Below are 6,705 nucleotides of genomic sequence, written 5' to 3'. Positions count from 1 at the left end.
AAGAGGTATAAAGTTGAACTTTTAAGACCAAGTTGATGAATAACATAGGCTTCCGTTTAGTTATGAAAATATATTTGTGATCCCGAGAACTATTTCTCACATAGATTCCATCATCCGGCCTTATCGACCAAACTTCTTCGGGCTCACTTGGGTTGTTGGGTTATTTCTGTCTTGAGTTGGAGTTTTGACCCGAGCCAAAATCAAACCCGTTTGCCCTCGGGTTCCTTTATCCTTACCCAAAAGTTTATAGTTGATCCTCAGTAGGTTAGGTAGAAGATTCGAGTCTACAATCATGTGTTAGATGAGAAAGAAAAATGTTGAAACCCTTATTGACGATCTAAGTTCAAAACGTCAATTACTCTCGGTGTGGAACTTGGAAATAGAAATGAATTGGTTCGAGGGAATTTGGGGTGAGAGAGAGACTAAACTTGGAGAAATAGTATATGGGCACTCTTCCTTCAAGATCTGAGCAGCTGGCCGTGTTTTCATTTTTCACCATGAGTCTTGATTGGATCGGTTTGGGTTGTAGGGGTTGTTGGGTTGTCGAGTTCAATGTACACCCCTAGTCCATAACTAATATAATATTAATGAACTAGATTTTGGAGGAGGTTCTTCAACTAGTTTGTAATAGTTTAAAAAAATTCTAAAGGGAGTAACGTGAACAATTAATGTTCTATACAATGAGCGTTACACAAAACTCTCAGAGTATTAGTCTTGGATGAACAAAAATGTTTTTCTTGGAAATTAAATGTTATAGAATGTGGCTTAGTGAACCATTTTAAACGAAAAATATTTTGTAGTTTGTCTAAGCCACTAATAAGATCGTGCAAAAGGTTAGAATGTGGATGTGTACAACCAGGAGTAGACGGAAAAAAAAATATCATAAACTTTAAAAATAAAATTAATATCCTTTAACATTTATGAAAAAGATTAAAAAAAATTATTATTGTCAATATAGGGACCCAAAACTATCTACCTACCTCGTAAATCTTCAAGAAATTTAACATCCAAATGTTGAGATTTAAAAAAAAAAACTACCAAATCCATTACTTTGGATGTACATTAAAAAACAAATTGTGGTTTCGTTGAATAATTTGTCTTCACCGGGCACCCACACTTACTTAATCATGTCTTTGGACTTATAATGAAATGCTTGAATTTGTTGCATAGGTTTTAGTGGCTATTTTTATGTTTTAGTTATTGCTATGTCTTTCGTACCATTCTTTGTCGACATGATATTCTTTGGTAGTTACTATTTTATTTTTCTTTTTTGTTAATCAGATTTTATTTTTCTCTGTTAATCTTTCTAATCACAGTAAATAGTCATTTTGAGCCTAATAAAGAACTGAATTTTCTTCCTTCTCATGGTGCATTAAATTTATCATTTGGTATTAGAGTCTTGTCTCTTTATGCTGCAGCTAAAGATGACTACTGTAAGTCAGTTTTGTTCAACCAACCATACCAAAATTTGTTGGTCACTACGATCCTTGGAGCATGTTAATGAAGAACTTTCTTCGCTCTAAAGAATATTAGCAGATGAGACTGATTACTCAGATGAACAGAAGAAGGAGATAGCAAGTCAGAAATTGAATGACTTACAGAGCTGAAAACTACCTTTCCAAGCCATGGATCGCTCAATTCTAAAGACTATTTTGGATATCCTAAATATATATCCTCCTTCCTCGGGTTTAGCTACAAAACATTACTGAATTCAACAACAGGAATAAAAGAGTAACCATAGCCTGTTACATGATGGAAGGATAGAAAATAAAGTAGCTACTAAGAACTATACAGTAAGGTTCCCCCTTGTATTGACCCATAACTGATAGAGATAACTCACGTTAACTCCTGCCGTGTTCTCCTCTACCTCTGCTTTGTTACCAATTGTCACAGGCTCCCAACTTCTGTAATCCAAGAGTGTCGCTCCTTTTTAGGGCAACCTTCCTTAAATACCACCTCCACCATCTCAATTTTAGAGTTGATGGTGCATGTACTTTCACTAAGCTATGTTAGTATGATATTCGTGTTATGGCTATTAAACATTGCTTAATCAAGTAGGATAATAATGAAATTAATGTCATCTATATATTGTTTCTTTTACGGAAGCAATGTTGATATGTATCATAACCATGTATTATATTTTGAACTATAGGACATTATACATAGTGTATGCCACAAGCAAGGAGATGCTTCTCCAGTATATTTTATACAGACGCGTATACTATGATGTGATACGTGCTCCTTTTTTTCTGTTGGTTTTCTCTAGCATGAGTGTGCACTAGCCCATAGTCAGGCTTAGGGGTATGTACATAAGCCTGTCTTTCGAGTTAATGTGCACGTAAAGAGAAAGTATTGGTCATCAACCCTACCTGAAAGAAAAAGTAAAGCCTAAGCAAAAGTTATGAAAAGATAGGTTCCACCATGAACCACGATTATGTTTTGACTCCAGTAGTGAGGCTATTCTAAATCCATGTTTTCTATTTTTCTAAGTAAAGGTAAGATACTCGTGTATGGATGACAGTGTTGCTACAAAAGTCACGAAAATAAAGAGTTTTTTTTTTTTCATTTAGGTTTTAGTCCTACACTATCTATTTGATGCTACTTTTTTAATTTTAGATGAAATTTGTGAATGTTTAAGTCTATGATAATGCTTAAAGTAAATTTTTTTAAATGGTTTTCAGTATTTAGTAGTCTGGTCATTCACGTAGTGGTAACCTTATTTTTAAATGAAAAAGTAGGATAATAGCAATAGAAAATGATGCGTAAGAAACGATCCTAGGGTACGTGTCATTCATGCATCACTCAAGTCATCAACAATAAGTCCACTTACTTCTTAATATCCTTGGAGCTAGCGTGATATTGCCTCTCAAAACCCAACTTCATTTATGGAGTTCCACAACATTATATTTAGAATATAATCTTGAAATTGATTTACTTAAGTGTATTAATAACCGAAGTTGGCTCCAATTATTTTAAATTGGCCAAAGGCTACAAAAACCTCAAACACTCCCAATTACGTAAAAAAAACGACCATAGAAAGGTCCAAAATGGGAGGAAAAGGTTCAAATTAGTAAATAGGTATTAAATAGGTAAATTCGAGTTAAATGCATCAAGCCAAGGTTGGGGTGTAGGTCGCATTTCTAGATTGAGTGGGGTATGCAGGTCAATCGTGGGTTGTGGTTAGGGGCGTGTGAGATGGGTTGTAGTTCGATTTGGGTTGGGTTGCTAACGAGTCAGGCGTTGCCAACGTCATGTTTGGCTACCAGCTTGGATTGGTTCAGTCATAAACAAATCGGCCTATGGAAGCTAAGGTTCAAACTCAAATTCAGATTTGAACCCTAAGGTTTGGACCCAAGGCTAATGTCTACTAGTTTCAATATGATAGAAGCTACTTCTTCTGAATGTTAAGAATGGGTCTTCACTGTGTCTTATTTACAGACTATTCATTAGAAGACCAGTGGATGTTGAAATCTTTTATGTAAGCGTTTGTAGTCCAACGGTTAGGATAATTGCTTTCTAAGCAATAAATCCGGGTTCGACTTCTGGCAAACACAAATATATATCAATGTGATGATAGGAGCTACTTCTTCTAAATGTATTCATTAGAAGACCAGTGGAGCTTGTACTCTTTTATGCAAGCGTTTGTAGTCCAACGGTTAGGATAATTGCCTTCCAAGCAATAGACCCGGGTTCGACTCCCGGCAAATGCAAATATATATCAATGTGATGATAAGAGCTACTTCTTCTAAATGTATTCTCATTAGAAGACCCGTGGATGTTGAAATCTTTTATGCAAGCGTTTGTAGTCCAACGGTGAGTATAATTGCGTTCCAAGCAATAGACTCGGGTTTGACTCTTGGCAAACGCAAATATATATCAATGCGATGTGAGTTGCTTATCTTAAATGATAACCATGGTTCCTCATCGGACTATTCAATTGAAGACCGGTACCTAACCCAGCACCATGGGCACACGGTTTATAGAAGAGAGAAAAAGTAATCAGAAAACTGTGATGAACCGAGTGAAGAAGGGATCCATCAGATCCGATCAAGGTCGATCTCATTCCATAACCCAGCACCAAGCTTGCAGCCTCGTCCCAAATACCCACGTGGCCAGAGAACAAACTCGAGAGCTACAGCTTGAAACTAAAAGACCGCGATTCAACCCAAGGGCTATATATTGCCCGAAACCAAAAGATTGCGCCCCAACGCAAGGCCCAAATCCATCACCTCGGCATAGACTTGCACTCAGCTCAGCATCAGTCCGCGACCCGCACGCTTGCAGCGGCTCGCATGCCTCGACCTAACCTGCGACACATCTCTTTCCCATGACACACGTGTTGCACTTGCAGCTAGACACTTCTTTGCCTTACATGACTCACTCGGCTCAGCTCTGCGGCTAAAAAACCAGTCCTTCAGCACAGTAAAGTATAAATTAGACCAATTTGTACTGTTTTGAACCTCCCGAAGTTGATTTTTGACCCCAATTAAGGTAATTAAGGTCAATATCATGTTCTATTTCACAAATTTAAGTTAATGACATTAGAATTGTGAAATCTAATGAAATGAAATGGACATCCTAATTGGAAACAAATTCCGGCGATATTTGAAGCAACTTCGAGGAATGAAAGCTTTGCGTACTCTAGGAAAACGCCGATAAAGGCCAACCAAGTAAGTGGTCTTACTATAGGATTGATTGGACAATTGTTTAATGTTTGATGGCACGTGTCTAGTGGCCCTTGCACGTATCATTTATGCTTTATACTTATGATGCTTTGATGATGATGTGAATGAGTTATAGGATGATACCTTATGATGTGATATGATGATTATGATGTTGCTAAATGATGACAATGTATGATGATAATGATGTATGAAAACATGACGATGAAAGATTGCTGAATTTCCTTAGTATGAAGTTATTTTCCATATTAAGATGAAAAACATGTTTTGAATGCCATATTGCAGTATGACGATAGTTTTTATAAGACACAACCCGAGTTAATGATGATGATGATGAATGTATTAAGACCAATGCACATCTATTACTTATAGGGATATAAGGATTGAAGGAAGGTTGTGTCACAAAGATGTTTTAAAGATGAGAAACCATAGAGACCTCATGCATTCTGTGTATACATAAACATCAGGCTCGTTCTCCTTTTACGATGATGAGTATAGACGCGTACACTTCGATGATGATGGCGATCATGCCTTGCATGACACTCAGGGGTCTGCTGACCTCTAGAGGTCGCTACGGACAAGTAGCTCGACTATGATGGATTCAAGGGTGCGAACAACCTGAGGATTCATGCTTGCACGTGTAGATCGTGTGTAGGGAAGTACTACACATCCAATTTTGTCCGGACTGGAGGCCACCCATATGATTGTTTTTAACGGTAGGTCCCTAGAGTATGAGTTGCATGTGTTCGCATTTTTCCCGGCCCCTTTAGTGGGATCACTTACTGAGTATTTCTTAAATACATAAGCCGTGTGTTACTTCTATTTTAGGTAAAAGCAAGATAGCCGTGTACGACTGACGACGTCATCGCAATCTGAGACCATGACACGTGCATAGGCTAGTAACATTTTAATTTCATGTTTTACTTTATTTATTATTATTATTTTTATCTTGTTTTTTGAATTATGTTTTCAAACATGTAAGTAAGTTGATGTTATGTTTTTAAGAAGAAGTTATGATGTACGATGACGTTTTAAGAGTTAAATTTCACATAAGAGTTTAGACTAAGATGACCGTAGCGACTTTAGGTTAGCAAAAATCTAGTGTTGTTACATCAAACTTTGGTATTACAATCAAGTTCATATTGTTCGCCAACCATGTGACCCAACATGTCTCCTAGTAGATTTTTTTAGGGCTAGGATTAGTGTAATGTATTGTGTATGAAGTGGAAGTGGACAGCCCGATGAGATCAACATTCCTTAAAACTACCAAAGGGCGAGGGATCATACAAGTGAATGGGATCCACTCTTCTTAAACCAACCTAAGGGAAAGGAGCTAAGCACCCATATTTTTGACCTAAGAATCCAGTACCAAAGTCGTAAGTACCAAAGTCCTAAGATAACTATGTTATGAACTAAGAACACATGACTAGAACCTAAAAACTAAGTTCCATAGAAGAGAAAACTGGACATGCTTTAAATAGTGTGGTACTGTAAGGACGGGAGTTCGATGATTCCAAAAAGACGGGTCAATTTTTTGCGAACCAAAACAAAGAAAATTTGAAAAATAATATACATTATATTTATATTATATCAAAACAAAGTTCATACATTATTATATATAAAATACAACTTAACATTTAGAATAAAAAATAAGAAACGGACACAAAATATTTAAAACGAAAGGGTGTGGAGGACGACGTGTGAGGCCTGTCTATGGTACCTACTCCAGAGTCTGCTCCCGACCTAGACCAACTTCTTGTTTACCTAAAAGGACATGGAAAATATGGAATAAATACAAAGACTCAGTAAGTAGCCTACTTGTACACTCTTAATCGTGGCCTTAGGGTACTACACTCTTCCTTTTTTTTGTTTTGATTCTTGTTGTAAGTATTTAAGCCCTTTAATTTTATTCTAGACGTGTGGGTTCTTGTCATGATTTATTCTGAGGACCTTCGTCCTTGAATTCTGAAATTTTAGTTCTAGTCTGAGGGCCTTAATACTAAGGTTCTACATTCTAGTTCTT

The 6,705-nt window shown here is 36.8% G+C and overlaps 1 non-coding gene across 1 annotated transcript; it reads left to right on the top strand.

The window, feature by feature from the left end:
* The first annotated feature begins 3,638 nt into the window (after window positions 1-3,638).
* On the top strand, window positions 3,639-3,710 carry TRNAG-UCC. The gene has a single exon. It is a non-coding gene; the product is annotated as a tRNA-Gly (tRNA).
* The last annotated feature ends 2,995 nt before the right edge of the window (window positions 3,711-6,705 follow it).

Source organism: Cucurbita moschata, unplaced genomic scaffold (assembly GCF_002738365.1).
Source record: "Cucurbita moschata cultivar Rifu unplaced genomic scaffold, Cmos_1.0 Cmo_Scf00053, whole genome shotgun sequence".
Taxonomy (NCBI): domain Eukaryota; kingdom Viridiplantae; phylum Streptophyta; class Magnoliopsida; order Cucurbitales; family Cucurbitaceae; genus Cucurbita; species Cucurbita moschata.
The sequence above is the reverse complement of the archived record's forward strand: the minus strand, read 5'-3'. Positions and strand labels throughout refer to the sequence as shown.